Here is an 18,216-nt window from a genome sequence, read left to right as displayed (position 1 = left end):
TAAAGAGATAATAACATCAGCATTATACTTCAGAAGTAGAAGTAAAAATGATAGGAGGATGATGAGCATTATCTTTAGCTAAAGAATATGCTTTATCATTAGATTCTCGATATACATGTTGAAATAAATAACTCAATGTCAATAAATGTCAAGAATTTTTTTCTATCAATCTCTCAGATTCCACTGTGGTCCCCCAATTCGATTGTACCAATTGGTAACATTTAAGACATCCCCTTCCACCACCCAACATAAATCAACACATTTGTTCTTCAAAAATTTTAAGCCTCCTAAGAGAGTCATGATTTCAGCTTTATTAGCAATCGCTTCCTCACAAGGTCTTGGAAAAAAAAAGGTATCTCGCCATCTCAATTTGAGACTATCCCTCCAACTCTTGCTGTTCCCGAGTTTCCAAAAGAACTTCTATCAAAATTCAACTTCACACTTCCATGTACGGGTGGAGACCATCAACCACACGGCTTAACTTTCAAGAAATTTTTGCAAAACTAAATTTTTAAGATTTAACAAGACATCGTCTTTGGATACTCCATATCCTTCCTTCATATTAGAATACCATAACCAAACATCATGAAGAATTCTCTCCTTTATTCTAATCATATCATAACCATTCCCATCAATCTATTTCTTTCCAACCAAACTTCCCATAGCAAAGAACCTCGGATAATATTCCAAATGACCAAACCTTTCTTTGGCTAGATAATTAAACTAAGTTGCTGCACAATGTCCATATGTCGTGCAAGCAAAGGCACTACACATCCCACTAAATTCATTGCTCATAGCCACTACAGATATGTTATAGGACAATGCAAAAAAAAGTGATCTCATGTTTCATCATCCCCTTTTCATATAATACAAATGTTAACAATCACCTTGCCTCATAACCTCAAATTATCTACAATTAGTTCTTTATCTAAACCTTATGAGGGATCTTCCACTTCCAAATCTTGTTAAGTTCAAGCGAAGATCATCGAACACGATCATTAAAAATTAGCCGATATGCAAATTTAATTGAAAAGAGATCATCATTAGATAGTTCCCAAATAACTTCATCTTTCTGACACATAAACTTCCTTTAGCTCTTTCATCAAGTTCATGAATTGCGAGATTAGTACATCTGGAATTCTACTATAGGGAAATTGCAAATTCCTAACTCCCCCCATGACCATCTTGGTTAAAAGCATCACATACCTTCAAATTCTGAGAAATACATCTATCAAAAAGTTCTTCATATAGTATTTTAAGTGATCCATCCCCAGCCATCTAGAAGACCAAAAGTTAACTCATTCGTCATTACCAATCACTCATCTAATATTTCTCAACACTATTTCCCCAATAGCAAATATTCATTTCCAAGTTTGTGATTGGTAACAACCTCCTCTACCTTTCTTAATGTAACCATAATTATCCGCCCTATACATCGCAACAAAGCACCTCCTTCTATAGCTGATCATCATTACCTATAAATCTCCACCACCATTTAACTAATACGGCTTGATTAACACTCTTTAGATTCCTAATACCAAAACCCCTTTCTAATTTTGGAGTGCAAAACTTTCTCCCAACTAACTAAATGATACTTCTTTTCCACATCCAAGGAGCCCAATAGAAAATTATGCATAAGCTTCTTGTTTCTTTTATCTCTGGTTCAGGCATGTGAAGGAAAGACATTAAAAATATAGGCATATTAGCTAAAGATGATTTGATTGAGGTAACTCTACTTCCTAGTGATAGGAACTTAGTCTTCCAAAGATCAAGCTTCACATGAATTCTTTTCAACACAGGATCCCAGATAGAGCGTGGTAATTTTGTATCCAAAATAGCAATACCAAGGTATTTTATGGGAAAATAATTCACAACACATCCTACCACCCGAGCCAAAGCATGCACAACATCATCCCCACAACCAATCCCACACCATAGAGGCTTTAAAAAAATTTACTTTTAGACCCAAAGTAAACTCGGAACACCTCAAAAAGTTTTAAATAGCATGTACCTGATGAAGGTCAGCCCCACAAAAAATGATTGTGTCATTAGTATATTGTAAATGTGAAATTACAAGTATGTTTTCAACAATTTGAAAGCCATTAAACCATCCCCTACTCACCACATTTTTCAGCATCAAACTAAAGCACTCTGCCCTTAAGGTAAAGAATAAAAGCGATAAAGGATCCCCTTGTATCAGTCCCCTAGATGCCTTAAAAAAACCCTTCGGACAACCATTTATCAAAATTGAGAATATGCTGAGGAGAGACATCCCATAATCCATCCACTCCCCTTATGTCCAAAGCCCATGGTTCTCATAATTTCACCCAAAACCTACCACTCCATCATGTCATACGCCTTTTCTAGATCTAATTTCATATGAATACGCGGTTGCCTACTTAAGGCTCTTGAGTGTAAACATTCTTGAGCAATAAGTATACTATATGTGATAATTCTCTCCTTAACAAAGGTAGATTGAGGACTAAAAATCACATCAAGAAACACATATTTTAACGTGTTAGCATGGACTTTTGCAATAATTTTGTTTAAACTCGTAAGGAGACTAATTGGGCATAGGTCATTCAAACCTATTATTGAATCTCTCTTAGGAATTAATACAATAAAAGTAGAATTGATGTTTTTGTCTATTATTCAACGCTCTCATAATTCCCACACCATATCCCATGCTCCCAAAATTCCCACACCATATTAAAAAAACAAAATTTACGTATGGATCACATTTAAGATCCATTATAACGAAATTGTCCAAAATTTTGTTGTTATTACTCAAAAGGACATAATCCCAATTCTTTTGGACGTGTTTGATAAGTGAAAGTTTCTAGAGGTGGAGTTAAATGTCCCATTTCAATGTTTGATATTACAGTGTGGAAGCTGTAAAGTAGAAAGACGACCTTCCATACAACCTTTTTTTAGTGTTAAAATGAGTTCATTTTTGTAAGACCTATCTTTCATAAAAAAATGATGGAAGAGCGGTCTTCTATAATTTATGGGAGAGTCCCCTTCCCCTCCCGAATACTAGATGTGTCAAACACACCTTTTGTTTTTTGAAAGGTCCGCCCCTGTCTGATTCTTAACCTTAGCTATTAACCGTTTTTTTAATGCATCTCTTTTTTTTGGACGGAAACACAATGCCAACGGTGGTGAATCCATCTCTCTGTCACTCTCTCTCTAAACCAAGAATCTAGAAAAGCTAATTTTTGTTTGAAGTGTAATCTAGAGAGAGAGATTTTTATGGATTGTTTGTTGCAGGGGTGTGAGGCATCGGTTTTGCTTGATGAGGCACTGGATGGTGGGCCTCGGAGAAAGAATCGTGTCCGAACAAAGGCTCACTCAAGGGCCTCGATTTGATAGACATCATTAAGTCCAGCCTTGAAAACTCCTGCCCTGCTACTGTTTCATGCGCAGGTATCATTGTCCTCAGTGCCAAAGACGCCGTTGTCTTGGTCACTTTCTCTCTCTCTCGTGATTCTAATTTTGAGGGCTTCTCTCTCTCTAAATTGGTGCTGGTCACATTGTTGTATCTATGTTTCAGGAAGGTGGAGAAGAAGATTCTAAGTATGATTTGTGGAGCTGACATCTGTGCTTGGTCCCCGTTGCCTGCACCCTTCATGTGGCAAGTCAGCAATGGCGCTCATTTATGGGCACCAGCCATGGGAAGCAACTCCCCAAATACTGAAACAAAAAAGTCAATAAAAACCAAGGAGATTAAAAATTCAACATGGTGGGTTCTTTTTTTCTCACCCCTCTTTCTTTTCCTAGTAAATGGTGAGTAAAATTAAGAATACGGTGTCTTTCCCTTTCTGTTACAGCAATGTACCATGTAGAGAGAAGAGAGAAAGAGCAAAAAGCTGCTGACACCCGACGGTCATGGCCTTGAATTTTCAGGCGAGTAGTTCCGGTTGTACATGTTTGGGAAGGGGTTAAGAAGCAATTCGATGTTTAGAACATCGGACTAATGATAAACTTGCCAAAACAAAAAAGCAGAAAAACAAAATTAGGATTCTTAATAATGAGTCAGTATCATTTTGTTATAACGGATCTTAAATCCTTTTTGTACGTAAATTTACCTATTAAAAACGTCAACTTTTAAGACATCCCAAAACGCTTAGAAAAAAGTCATACAAAAACCATTTAGACCAAGAGCTTGATCACCTACCAAGAAAAAGCAAAAGCCTTAGACTTCCTCGAATGAAACACAAAGTTCAAGTTCTTTAGCCTTAATATCACCAAGTCTTTTAAAAGGCATCTTGGGGACTTCACCTCAAATCGCCGCTCACTCGTGATGCCTTTTCAAAATGACTTAGCAACCTTACTTTCCCACCCCACAATATCATCCTCATCAATATCGAGAAAACTAATAACAAATATGTTATTATGTATTCTTCTTGTATCGGTGATTGCATGAAAATACCCAATATTTAAATCACCTCCTCTTAGCCAGTTTACTCTCGATTTCTGTTACCAATAAATTTTCTCTAGCTTTAACCAGGCCAAAAAAATCCTTGGCTTTTAATCCTACCAAAGCTGTTGGGATGGGCCGGGCTGGGTCAGTTAAGGTCAAATAAAATTGAAAGAAACAACTAAAAAGAAAACACAAAAAGCGCTAAACCAGACAAACGGGGCCAACCTTGACCCAAGCCCGATCGAGACCTACTCTCATGCTATAATTGCTTGCCGCTAGCCCAGCCCTCGGGCTGTATTTGGTAACCCATACCGTACTTTTTTAGAGCCCGGCCCTCGGGCTGTATCTCCCTTTCTCTCTCTATGCTTCTGTGTTGTGGCTACTCACGCGTGTACAATTCTACCGTTTACCCTTTCATAGTAAATAATAATTAGAGCTTGTAAAGGAGTACAATGGCAATCCTCGTTACAATATAGGGTAAGGTAGTCATGAGGGGTCATCCATGTCCATTAAATTGATGGACGGTCATGTATAGAATGGGACCCAGAGTGTTTGTTATGTTTAGGCGGGTACATTAATGATTGATTGATTGAATGATGATGATTTTCATGATTATATGAGGATTGTAGTATACTTTTCCTCCCTATATAAAGAAGCATTGTATGTGAAAGTTCAATGGTATCTAAGGGCACGTATAACTTCTACTCCCTCAGCCAAAAGGACGATTTTTCAATTTGAAATTTTGGGAATCATTAAAAAAACTTAGATCTCACCATCTAAATATTGTATGGTCTCTATTCAATATTTAGAGATTTTTTCTTTCAAGTCAATAGAGGGTACAATTAGAAAATCTTCTTATTGAGGTTAATCTATGGGTTACAGAGGTTACATCCCCAAAATTTAGTGCCTTAAAATTAATTTTAGGTGGGGCTTTACCCGAGAGAGTAAATGAACAGTGTATCCCTCGAGAGAATAGAATATCTTTTGGCCTAAAAGATATCACTTGATGTGTTTTTATAAGGCTAATGCCCTGAACAATCAAAATAAGGGGACCTTCAAATAGCGTCGAAAAATATCGTTTTAGTAACGAAAATCTTTATGACAGCCTAAAAATTTATTTTCATCTTTAATTATAAAATTTAAAGCTTGAAAAATAGTGCAAATCAAATAGATCTATGAACACTTGAAAATCTTGAAATTTAATGGCCTAAATAATGCATTACGAGATCCACTCATTTCAAAATTTGAAGTTTTTTTTTTTTAAGTACATGTACCTCAAGGTCCAGTTGATTAGATTTGAGGGACATTTTTTTGCATCGAAACAATTTCTTCTACTGACTTTTTGATGTGTGCGTAAATTTGACTGTTTCAACCTCATATGAGCTTTTTCCATGTTTGAAACATAGTAGTCTGACAATTTAATCATTCAACGGGACATCTTTATAACAAATTGATAAAAGAGAAAAAGATAAATTTGCGTGTGAATCCTTAAATTTTCCTTTTATTGAAAAGTTCTCATAAGTTTTTATAATTCATGTTTGGGTGTGGTTTGTATATTGTCGAGGCTCTAAACAATCAAAGTAGAGCCAACCTTCAAATAGTGTTAAGAAATATAGTTTCAATCCTGAAAATCTTTATAATAGCTTTAAAATATATTTTGATATCTAATTATAAAATTTAAAGCTTCAAAAACAGTGTAGATCGAGCGGATATATGAAAATCGTGAAAATTGACCGTACAAAAATGCATTAGAAGATGCACTATTTCCAAAACCTGAAATCCATTTTTTTTTAATGTCCATGCATCTTGATGTCAATCAATTTGAAGATATTTGGGCATCAAAACAACCTCTTTTAGTGAAATTTTTGAAGTAAGCTCTGATTTGATTGTTTTGAACTTAAGCTCTATATAAACTTTTTCCTTTATGTTCACACCCAAAATTTTTGATTTTTTTATTTGTTTCAAACTATCCGAACCTTAAATTTATAGAACAGGTGGGGCATTGACGGGACCTTAACCATGTTATTGAAAAAGTACCCCCCCCAAATTAACCTCTTTAATTTTTATTTTTCTTGTTTTTATTTTTTTAGAGATTCAAGATTGCGGAATTTGGGATTTTCAACATCCAAATTTCCAATATTTTTGGATGTTGAAAATCTGTATTTTTTCATGGTCCAAGTGCATGAGAAAGTCGGCACCATTTTGGGTTATCAAAATCTGAAAATATTGAAAATTTCATATGTTAAAAATACAAAAATTTTCATATATTCAAAAACCTAATTTTTTGTTGAAATTTTAAAAATTATAAATTTTTTAGGACCTGAAATTTTAAAATATAACTTGTTTCCTAAAATGTTTATTTTCAGAATCTGAAGGTCCGAAATATCAACAATTTGGTCATTTAAAAAAGGGTGCGGTTTGTATAGAGCCTAGGCTCTAAACAATCATATTAGAGCCTACCTCCAACTAGTATTGAGAAATGTGGTTTTAATATTGAAAATCTTTATAAGAACCTTAAAATATATTTTTATATCTATTTATAAAGTTTAAAGCTTCAAAAATAGTGTAGATTGATTGATCTATGAAAACTTGATAATCTTGAAAATTGATGGTTAAAAAATGGATTACAAAATACACTATTTCCAAAACTTGAAATCGATTTTTTTCTCATGTCCATGCATCTTGATATTGAGATGATCAATTTGAATATATTGGGGCATCAAAACAACCTCTTCTAGTAAAACTTTTTAGATAGGCAAAAAATTGATTGCCATAAAATTGCCAAAAAAAAAAGAAGAAGGTATGAATGTAATAACAAAAAAATTAGTAAATTTTAAATAGCAAAAATCTTAATGAGATTCGAATAGAATTTCTCTTATAAAAAGTCAAACTAAAAAAATAATATATTTTAAGGTAAAAATTCTAAGATCAATTGGTATAACCAATGGTTCTTGAGTCAAGATTTAGAAAACTAATGTTTTTTTAACCTTGAACATTTAAAAGGTCATCCATCGCACTCATAGGAATCCCATCGAACTACCAATAACCCAAAGCTTAATTACCCATTTTTTTTGGTGGGCTCAACTCCTTAATTAAGTTGCAGCTAAAAGGCCTAGGCTTTTATTTGAACTACACTCTCAGAAACGTAATTTAAGTTTCAGCTAAAGGATTAGGCTTTGGGTGTACGCAATATAATGGGGGTGCACTTACATTCAGAAAAGGATAGGTTTCTATGAGTCAGCCGCCTCATTTGTACATGTGCACCCCCTTCTAGAATTTATCTTAAACATGGATTTTTTATCCAAAAATTTAAAGGTTCATGATCTAGGCCAAGCTGATTATGAATATGGAAAAAAAAAATTCTCGTTTGGGGATTTTTTCTGTACCATCCAATGTTATTTGATTCGCTGTGCTTGACACAATGTCTATCTTCAAAAAATGTTCATGGGTCAGTAGGCTCTTTGGCCTGACTCATAAAAAACTTCTCCTTCAAAAAAAAAAAAAAAAAAAAAAAAAAGAAAGAAATAAAGAAGGCGCATGGCAGGGAGGGATGCCACTACATATAATTTGGTATTATGAATAATAAAAAAAATTGGGGGTTACACTTTACACTTGCTTGTTTTGCTGGTGCATTGATGGAAAAGAGAGTGTTGAGAGAGACCTACATGTGATTGAAAGCAGTGTATTAGAGGCTAATTGATTGTTAAGATAATTTAATGGGGTGCATTGCCTCTCTTCAAATCCTCCGCACGAGACCTTTTAGGGGTCCTTTGGATACCTGGAAATATATTATCTAAAAAATATATGAGTGACGTAATATATCACTACCTGTAAATGGATTGTTACTGTTTGGGTAATATCTAGCTGTAACTTGGAAAATACATTGCTACTGTTTGGTTAGGTCTATAAGAAATCTGATAGATGCATTATCACTATTTTGGCTAAAAAATATTGGCTTAATTTTATCGACAGTAAGGAGGTTTTTTTGACATCTTAAAAGTTTATTCCTTCTCTCTCTGACTGTAAACTCTCAAAGTTACAGGCACTCGTCATCAAATTTTCTCTCTTCCAACCAATTTCTCTCTCTAAAATCTACAGGACCATAAACTCTCAAATTTACAGGCACTCATCATCAAATTTTCTCTCTTCCAACCAATTTCTCTCTCTAAAGTCTACAGGAACCAATCATCAGAATCCCATCTCTCCCCATAACCCATTATCTTTATCTCAACTTTATAGCACCCATCTTCATAAACTTCTCTCTGGAATAGTGGCGAAGAATAATGACTTGTGCATCACGTCCCAACCTTCTTCAATCGTCCAATTTCATTTGACATAATGAAATCACCTGTGAGCCTATGCACTGGAGTCACCTGCACTCGATCGAGCATCCAAAAATGGCTCGACAATGGCAACAATACTTGCCCTGCAACTAACTAAATCCTTCAAACAAAAAATTCATCCAGATATTCACCCAAGCCACAGTAAATCGCCACTCTGTCATCTGGACCACACAATGGATGTCCCATGTTTTATTATTTGACCATTGAAGATTGATGTGTTGCATCTAAAACTATGGCAGTGGCTATATCCTGTCGCTTTGGCTACTCTTCAACGCCTTATCCAATTTGGATGGAGTCGAATCAGAACCCTAACCCTAATCGAATCAAACCACTTTATTTCTAGTTCAGGCCTTGTTGAACCACACCAGATCCAAGGCATCATTGGAGTCATGGTTTCTTCTGAGATCTTGACTAAGCTTGGTTGATTTGCTACAAAGAGAGAAATCAAGAGTTCCATGTTAAAGCGGGTTGTATACCTATTCTTGCTGGTATTTTAATGGAGGCCAAGCGCTTGGAGATTTGGGGAGAAGCAGTTAGGGTGGTTTTGGCTCTGGAAGAACATTGCTATGGATGCAGAGCTCAAGCTTTTAGTTGCAGAGAAACAAGGGATCTTAGAAACCCTAACAAGGGGAAATTAGGGGTGAGGTAATTTCATGCTTTCAGGGGAAGGGGGGAGAGAGGAGGGGAACTTGAAATTTTGAGATTTTAGCCGGGGATAGGCTTTCTTTTTATTAGAGGACGCATAATGGATTACCCGTCGGGCGCGTAATAGATTTTTTTAGCCACCCTACGCGTAATGTGCTTCATGGTTTTTGAAAAAATCTCGGGTAATTTATTTACATTTACTTATTATTAAAGTATACTCAAACAGTGTAAATATCATATTTCCTTGTAGTCTATTTTTATGTAATAGATTTGTAAGTACCCAAACTGCCCCTTAGTATCCATCCTTATCTCTTGATATGATCTTTATGTAACGTAAGGTTGCACATGACCTTTTAGTATCCACCCTTATCTCTTGATATGATCTTTTTGTAATATGAGGTTGCAACCTTGCTCGTAGAAGTAAGATGGTAGGAATATACAACATCCATTTTTAATAAGGGTGTGGTTTTTATAAGGTCACAACCTTAAACAATCCAGTTAAGGCACACCTCCAATTTGTAGCATAACATATAATTTTGGTGAAACGAATTATTAGGATTATCTCAAAATCTATTGTCATATCTATTTATAAAATTTCAAACTTAAAAAATGGTTAAAATCAAGTAGATCTATAAACATATGAAAATATTGAAAATGGACGGTCTAGATAATATATTGTAAGACACATTATTTATGGGACTCAAATTCTTTTTTTTTTTTTTTCATATTCATACATCTCAATGTCGAGATGATCAATTAGAAAAAATTCAAGATTAAACAACCTTTTCCGATAGATTTTTGAGGTGCATCTGTAATTCTACATTTTAAGGTTGCAACCTTATGTAAACTTTTTCCTCTTAGTAGACGGTGTATATTTATCACTATTTTGAAAGTCATGCTATATTTGACGATTCTCAAAAGATCTATCAAGAGATAAATTTCTCCATATACTTTAATTTGGCATACCATTTCCCAGTAGAACCACAAGTTTGAAATGTATCTAGCGGTATTAATTTTTTAAAAAATCTATCTTTTAACCCTCTAAACGCATTTAACCGCATTTTATGACATATTAACATCCCAAAAAATTACCAACATGGCACAAGGCACTCTCTCTCTTGTTACTGTAATCTTTTCCCCCTCTCTCGATCTCCCTCTCCCACCTACCAAAATGGCATGACAGGGCTATCTTTAGAGAGAGAGAGAGAGAGAGAGAGAGAGCCTCAACGGTGTACCCTGTCTCTAAAACCAATCAAATTCATTAGAACTCAACGACCCATCACTGTTAGCATCAAATAGCTACATTAGCTCAATTCCATCCTGTTACTCAGTACCTAGCTCTTTCATCACTTCTTTGAGTTCCGCGATATTGATCCGACCATCTTCATTCTTATAAAAAAGATGAAATATTTGGTTGTTATGTTGGTCATTCTCAAGTAAACTAGTGCCTTGTGAAGTGGGTTGGTTGTGAGATGCAGTGTCGAAAGTTCAGCAGCAACCATCATTATGGCCTTCAAGACACTTTACCAAAGCATGAGGTTAGAATGAGAAATGTTTTCAGTTTGGATTTTTAACTAGGCTTCGCACGATACCTAAATTGTTTTTGCAAAAGTAACAGTAGAAACATGAAGTACATTAGAACTAAAACAATATTGGAAAAAATGAAAATGGGGATATGACAAAACCAGGATGGAAATGATGGAATGGAGGAGTGTGGAACTTTTTCTCTGAAAATGGTTCGCAATGAAGTGAACGAAACGTAAAGGTGCTTCTTCTAGTATGATTCACATTCAGAAATAGAATGGGAAGTGTGTCAAGAGTCATATGCAAAGAGTGGATCGAAACAAGGAAATAAGATTCATAAAAGCTCAGAGTCTCCTTGTTGGGTGTAATTTTTAGTCACCTACAAGGCTAAATGCATTTTAATGAACACTTGATAGAGATTGAGGTGATTATAAGATAAAGGTGCTAATACACGACAGATAAAAGCCTTAATGATGGATGCTTGAAGATATGCCTTGGGTTGAGTATGCTTCCAGTCCTCATATGAGGCTAAGTGTATTCTAATTAACACTTGACAAAGATATTTATATGGAAAATGTTTAACTGATGCTTGATGGAGGTATTGATAAAAGTGTGAACAGATGCAGGATAAGTTGTCTTAACAAATACTGGACAAAAGAGATATAAGTTCGACAAGCTTAGCCTTTGAAGATATATCTTGAATAGTCAACAAGTTTCTTAGTCACCATGTGAGACTAAGTGTGTTTTAACGAATGCTTGTTAGATTGAAGATATCAAATTTATAGCAAAGTATGTAACACACGCAGGATAACTTTCATAACAGACAATTGATAAATTTCATAACAGACAATTGATAACTTTCATAACAGACAATTGATAAAATCTGAGATAACATAGCAAAGTATGTAACACACGTTGGATAACTTTCATAACAAACAATTGATAACTTTCGTAACAGACAATTGATAACTTTCATAACTATGATATGAAGATATGAAAAATATGACATGCCCAATATTCATCATATAGAGACCCCAATATGCCTTTAGAGTCTAGACTCGTTAGTCAACCCTTATATGTCTTGACTTATGACCGATCAAAGATATGATACCAATTTCTCGTCAGTTAAGCATGTTCAAGTCTAACTTATGGTTGATGATAGAAGATATGAAAGCCATCTCATTGTGAGATAAGTTCAAAGATACATATACTACTAAGTCCCCAATATGCTTATCCATGTGATATGTGGAGGAATATGATGCGGTTCGATGTACATATTTTCCTGAATACATCGTAAGTTATATATAAGCATCATAACTTACGGTCTACTATATGAGATCATAAAGACGTTTCAATTTAAGATGAAACTCTGAGATACATATACTCTCATGGCACATGGATGACTCTCCACTGCCATCGTCAGTTAAGATATGCCTTGACTGACGCCCCCAAAGCTTTATGCATTAGGATTGATCTAAGAATATCAAAAAATCATATTTGAGGCATTATATCCCTCACTCTGAAGTTACATATCATCTGAAAGTGAATTAACTCATCATTCGCATACCCCGGCAGTTAAGCCCTTAAAAGTTTTATACTTAGTGCGTAACAACCAGGTTGACGCCCGGTCACCAAAATTACGATTTCTCTCTCGATATGAGGAATTTTCTCATAGAACTATGACCATTGGATTTTTGAATTTATGCTTTATCATTCTAAACAGGTGTGACATTGTTTGATTTACATATTGGAAGTACTTGCGTCTACAATTTCTTGGTTTTGCTGATGTAATTTCCAATAGAAATAAAGTGACTTGGATGGACCATATCTCTCTCATCTGTGATCCCTTGTCAATGAGACTTGGACCATTGTGTTTGTCTTTGAACTCTCTTTTATCTCTCAAAGTTTCATAATTAAAGGATGTGCCATAAAAAACCGATTGAAGAACTACAAAGATTATGCCAAACTGTGTCTTAACAAACGAGTGATAAAAGATATCAGAATCAGTGATACTTCTCAAGTGATAACTCTGCTAATTAAGTAATCTGTGAATTCAAATTGAAGATAAGTATTGACTATCATCATAATACACTTGTGCAGTAATCCATGTTAATCCATAAAGTCATCAAGGTAAATAGTATAATTATCATAAACGCATATAAATTAACTTGAATACAAAAATCAACGCGAAGATAAGGGTAAAGATGCAAATTGATATGAAGATGAAGATCAAGACACATATCAAATGAAGATGAAGGGTATAGATTAAAAGATCACGAGCGTGTGATTATCAATTTAAGATTGATGTTTATCAACTTGTGAAAGCTATATAGACCCATCTCTCAATTAAAGAAGGGTTCGTAGATTTTTGGGTTAAGAAATGTTTTAGCTTACATTTTGTTTTAATGCCTTTGCCTTAGTGAGAGTGAGACTAAGAGAGACTGATTGAAATACGCAGAGCGCAAAAGAGACAGTTTCCATATATGACTGTTCTCTGAGCATGACTGAGATACATAGAGAGAAGTTCATTTTTCATGATCCACTTTTTGGGTGTGTTTTTAGCCACATGTAAAACTAAGTGTGTTCTAATGAACGCTTGATAGGCTGAAGATGTTACCTGTAGCACACGCTGAATAACTGTCATAACAGACAATCGATAAGAAATGAGCATGGTTTTTTATAATACCTTCTTAGTTATGCCCCATGATTTGTAGATATGAAAGATATGATATGTCCAATATCCATCCTACGGAGGCCCCAATATGCCTTCAGAGTCTTGACTCATAAGTCAGCCCCTATATGTTTTGACTTACGACCGATAAAATATATGATACCAATAGCTCGTCAGTTAAGCATATTCAAGTCGAAATTGCAGTTGATGATAGAGGATATGAAAGCCATCTCATTGAGATAGGTTCTAGGATACATATACTCCTAAGGCCCCGATATACCTATCCATGTGATATGAAGAGGAACCTGATGCAGTTTGATATACATATTTTCCTGATTCCATCGTTAGTTATATATGTGCATCATAACTTATGGTCTATGATAAGAGATCATAAAGACGTTTCAATTTGAGACAAAATTCATGGATACCTATACTCCCATGACATATGTATGCCTCTCCATTGGATATTGGATGAGCTTTGGGTGAAAAGCGATATGACTCTTTAATCCATTGTCAGTTAAGAATATGGGGCTTAAAAGACCAAGCATAAGGGAAACCTCGCTATATGATAGATTGAGGTAAACTCTTGAAGATATACATGTTGATGCCTTATATGCCTTAAAGTCCAATAATGATATAACTTGGGCAATATTTGATTTGAGCTTAACCCATTTCCATATCCATCGTTGGTTAAGATATGCCTTGACCGAAACACCAGCACATCATATTTTGGAATTGAGCCAAGACTCTCAAGGACCCATGTTTGAGGCATTATAATCATCACCTTAAAGTTTCATATCAATTGGAGGTGGCTTAACCCATCATCCGCATACCTCAGCAGTTAGAGCCTTAAAGGCTTTATACTCTGTGCGTTCCAGCCAAGTTGACACTTGGTCACCTCAAAATTTGGATTCCTCTCTCGATATGAGGAATTTTCTATGAGTCTAGGACCATTGGATGCGTGACTCTAAGCTCTATGACTATTAAAAGGTACAACATTGATTGACTTGTACATTGGAAGTGATTGTATCCACAATCCACTGGTTATGGTGACACAATTTTCAACAGAAATATAGTAACTTGGATGTAATATATCTCTCTCATCTGAGGTCCATTGAAGGCAAGACTTGGACCATTGTATTCGTCTCTGAGTCCTCTCTCATATTTTTTAAGTAGATTAAGAATTAACTTTTTGAAGGCATTAGTGGGGTGGTGTTAGGAGCGGGAATGGAAACCACAATGTGATGACTAAGGTGTGGGGTACTACCACCACGACCCCAGCCCCTTTACAAAAAAAAATAATGTCCGTCCCCAATATATGATATATAAAACTTGTGTTTCTATGATATGGAATACATGCACGAATTTGGCCTAGAGTGTGATGTCCTCTAGTCTTTATTTGGGGTCTAATGTTTGTTTAAACATTTTAATGAATATAACCATCACATTTTCAATGCGTCCAAATTTCTAGCAACTCTATTGGGAACAAGTTCACCCTTCATCTCGGGTTGGGTTTAAGAAGATACATAGATTCTCTCTCTATGAATAACCCTGCGGACAATCACATCCTAACCACAAGTTGACCTTGTCTTGGGTAGAAGGCCATTTCGAGTAGTCCTGATTTATCCCAGTTCTTACTGACAAACTATGAGTGGTAGCCATGGTCTCAGTAGGAGTAAAGCGAACAGTGTCATCTAATGGTGCCAATAGGCTAGCGATTAGGGATCTTCATGATACCAACACGCCTAGCTTGTTTGTTGTTGCTCATAGGCCATCAGTTAGGAGTCTTTGTAACACTAACATGCTTGGCTCATCAGTTACTTCCCATAGGCTGATGGTTAGACATTTTCGTGACTCTAGCTTGTTTGGTTCGTCAGTTATTGCCCAGAGGCCGGCAGTTAGGAGTCTTCGTGACACTAACATTCCTGGCTCATCAGTTCCTGCTCATAGGTCAGCGGTTAGATGTCTTTGCGACTCTAGCTTGTTTAGCTCGTCAATTGCTACCCATAGGCCAGCGATTAGAGGTCTTCGCGACACTAACTCGCTTGATTCTCCTTTGCTACCCATATGCCAGTGGTTAGAGGTCTTAGCGACACAAACTCACTTGGGTCGCCTTCTATTTCTCATTGGCCGACAGTTAGGAGTCTTCACGACACTAACTTGCTTGGCTTGATATCTGGTGCCCATAAGTCGGCAATTAGGAGTCTTCACGTTACTAACATGCTGGGTTTGCCTTCTGCTCTTATAGGCAGGCAGTTAGGACTCTTCATGACTCTAACTCACATGGCTTGCCTTCTACTGCTCATAGGATGGTAGTTAGAAGTCTTCACGACAGTAACTCTCTTGGCTCGTTATCTGGCACTCATAGGCCAGTGGTTAGGAGTAGTCGTGACACTAACATGGTCAACTCGCCTTCTGCTACTCATAGGCCGACAGTTAATTGTCTTTGTGACACTAACATGCTTGGCTTGCCTTCTGCTGCTTATAGGTTAACAGTTCGGAGTCTTCATCACTAACACGCTTGGCTCATTATCTGGGGCTCATAGGCTGACAGTTAGGAGTCTTCGTGACAGTAACATACCCAGCTCGCCTTCTTCTACCATTAGGTTGGTGATTAGGAGTCTTCACGACACTAACATGCTTGGCTTGCCTTTTAATGCCCATAAGCCGACAGTTAGAAGTCTTTGCGACACTAACTCACTTGGCTTTCCTTCTAATGCTCATATGCTGGTGGTTAGAGGTCCTCGTAACCCTAACTCATGTGATTCATTATTGTCCCATTGCAAATTGACCTTTACCCCTGAGGCTGAACCCACGAGGTTTATACAAACTCATAATATGCATATAAGGACAATCCTTAGGCAAGCACATGAGGCCCTCAACCAGTATTCTACTGTCAAAGTGCGAGAATCCTTTCAATCAAACATTCCCCCACGGCTAAATTGTGGTTCGAATTTGCAAATCTGGAACCCCATATGCCTTGAAAAGAGGTAAGATGCGACATATGAGGTGGTCTTTTCGAGATATGTTCATGTAACATGACTACCACCAAGAAAAATGATAAAGATATGGCACCCATGGAGGACAATATTGTATTAGGCTTTGACGATCTATCATCCCTCTCCTCCAATGAGGGACCTCTGCCTATCAAGCTCCCGAAAAAGAAAGCAGTTAAGCGCCATCAAGCTAATTATGACCCGCACATCACCCGTAACATGATCAAGGCCCAAAAGACCCGATCTACTCCTGTAGACCCCCAAACTACCTCGTTCAACTCGTTAGAGTAGATTATATTAGTCTCAGATAACGCGTCTTGTGGACCACCAATGAAGGAGCCTATCATGAATGTAATGATGGTGGGAGGAGTAAATAATCTCCTGGTAGAATCGGATGAGATGATACACCTAAGGGCTATGCTAGCCCAAAAAGAAGCCAAACTCCAAACACAAGGAGCTAAACTTGAAGCGCTACGGGAGGCTCATGCGACAGCCGCCTTTGCTGATCCTTCAGGACAACAGTCTTCTAATCTCATCTTAAAAAATCGGTTGACTCGTGAGCCTATCTCACAATTGCATCCACGACTTACAAATAGTGCCTTGACTGTTGAGACTGTGCGTGATCTGGTGATCGAGAGTTTACGATCACTACATCTTCCTGGTGAACAAACAATTGACACTTATCAAAAACCTTATCCATTGTATGTTGACGAGATACCCTATCCCATGGGGTATCAGCGCTCAAAATTTTTGAAGTTTGATGGGCAGGTTTACCTCGTCAACATTTGACCCACTTCGTATTGGTCTGTACAGATACTGCCACCAATGAATATCTCTTATTGCAGTCCATACTCACATGGAGACAAATGCAGGAAGCCTTCCTGACATGCTTCCATAGCATTGTGAGGGATGTCTATTTAGCCGAGCTTGTGAATACTAAGCAAAAAGACCATGAAACAGTGCAACAATATATTGACCGATGGCAGAACCTCAATATGAGTCAAGACACGTTACTGCCTGAGCTACAAGAGGTGTATATGTGCATCAAGAATAAGATGCCGGAGATAGCATTGTATTTACGAGACTCCAATCCTCGGACTTCCAACAACCTGGTTTCTGGTGCTATGAATTTTGAATGTCTCAAGGAAGGGCTTGGGCTTGGTCCAAAACCCTCAATTATACGACTGGGAGCACATACCCGATCCAACCCTCAAAGATATATAATTCTAATCCATGACTTTAAATTGCATCATATATAGTCTATTTTGCACGACCTTAAACTCATATATATATATATATATATATATATATATATATATATATATATATATATATATATATATATATATATATATATATAGTCTTAAAAACTCCTATAGGCGAATTGATACAGTGCTTCGCCCCTGTCACGGATATGCTACGTCCATGACAATTTTGCCTAAAATCGCGACGGACCAACGGGGACCGTGGCGGTCCTTGTATATTTTTTGCATCAAATTTATATGAAAAATATCCCATCACGGACATGTTATATCCGTGATGCACTGCCACAAACATACTATAAACTGCGTCAGATACAGTCCATTTGACATGACCTTAAACTACCATCAATAC

General features: G+C 36.5%; 1 long non-coding RNA gene across 1 annotated transcript; it reads left to right on the top strand.

Moving 5' to 3' along the window:
* Positions 1-3,257: 3,257 nt before the first annotated feature.
* On the top strand, positions 3,258-4,026 carry LOC148781726 (uncharacterized). The gene is made up of 3 exons (XR_016057009.1): positions 3,258-3,426; positions 3,554-3,742; positions 3,831-4,026. It is a non-coding gene; the product is annotated as an uncharacterized LOC148781726 (long non-coding RNA).
* Positions 4,027-18,216: the final 14,190 nt, after the last annotated feature.

The sequence above is a fragment of the Amborella trichopoda genome, chromosome 6 (assembly GCF_054954075.1).
Source record: "Amborella trichopoda isolate Santa Cruz 75 chromosome 6, AtrichopodaSantaCruz75HAP2 v2.0, whole genome shotgun sequence".
Lineage (NCBI taxonomy): Eukaryota > Viridiplantae > Streptophyta > Magnoliopsida > Amborellales > Amborellaceae > Amborella > Amborella trichopoda.
Note: the sequence above shows the minus strand (reverse complement) of the source record. Positions and strands in the feature narration are given on the sequence as shown.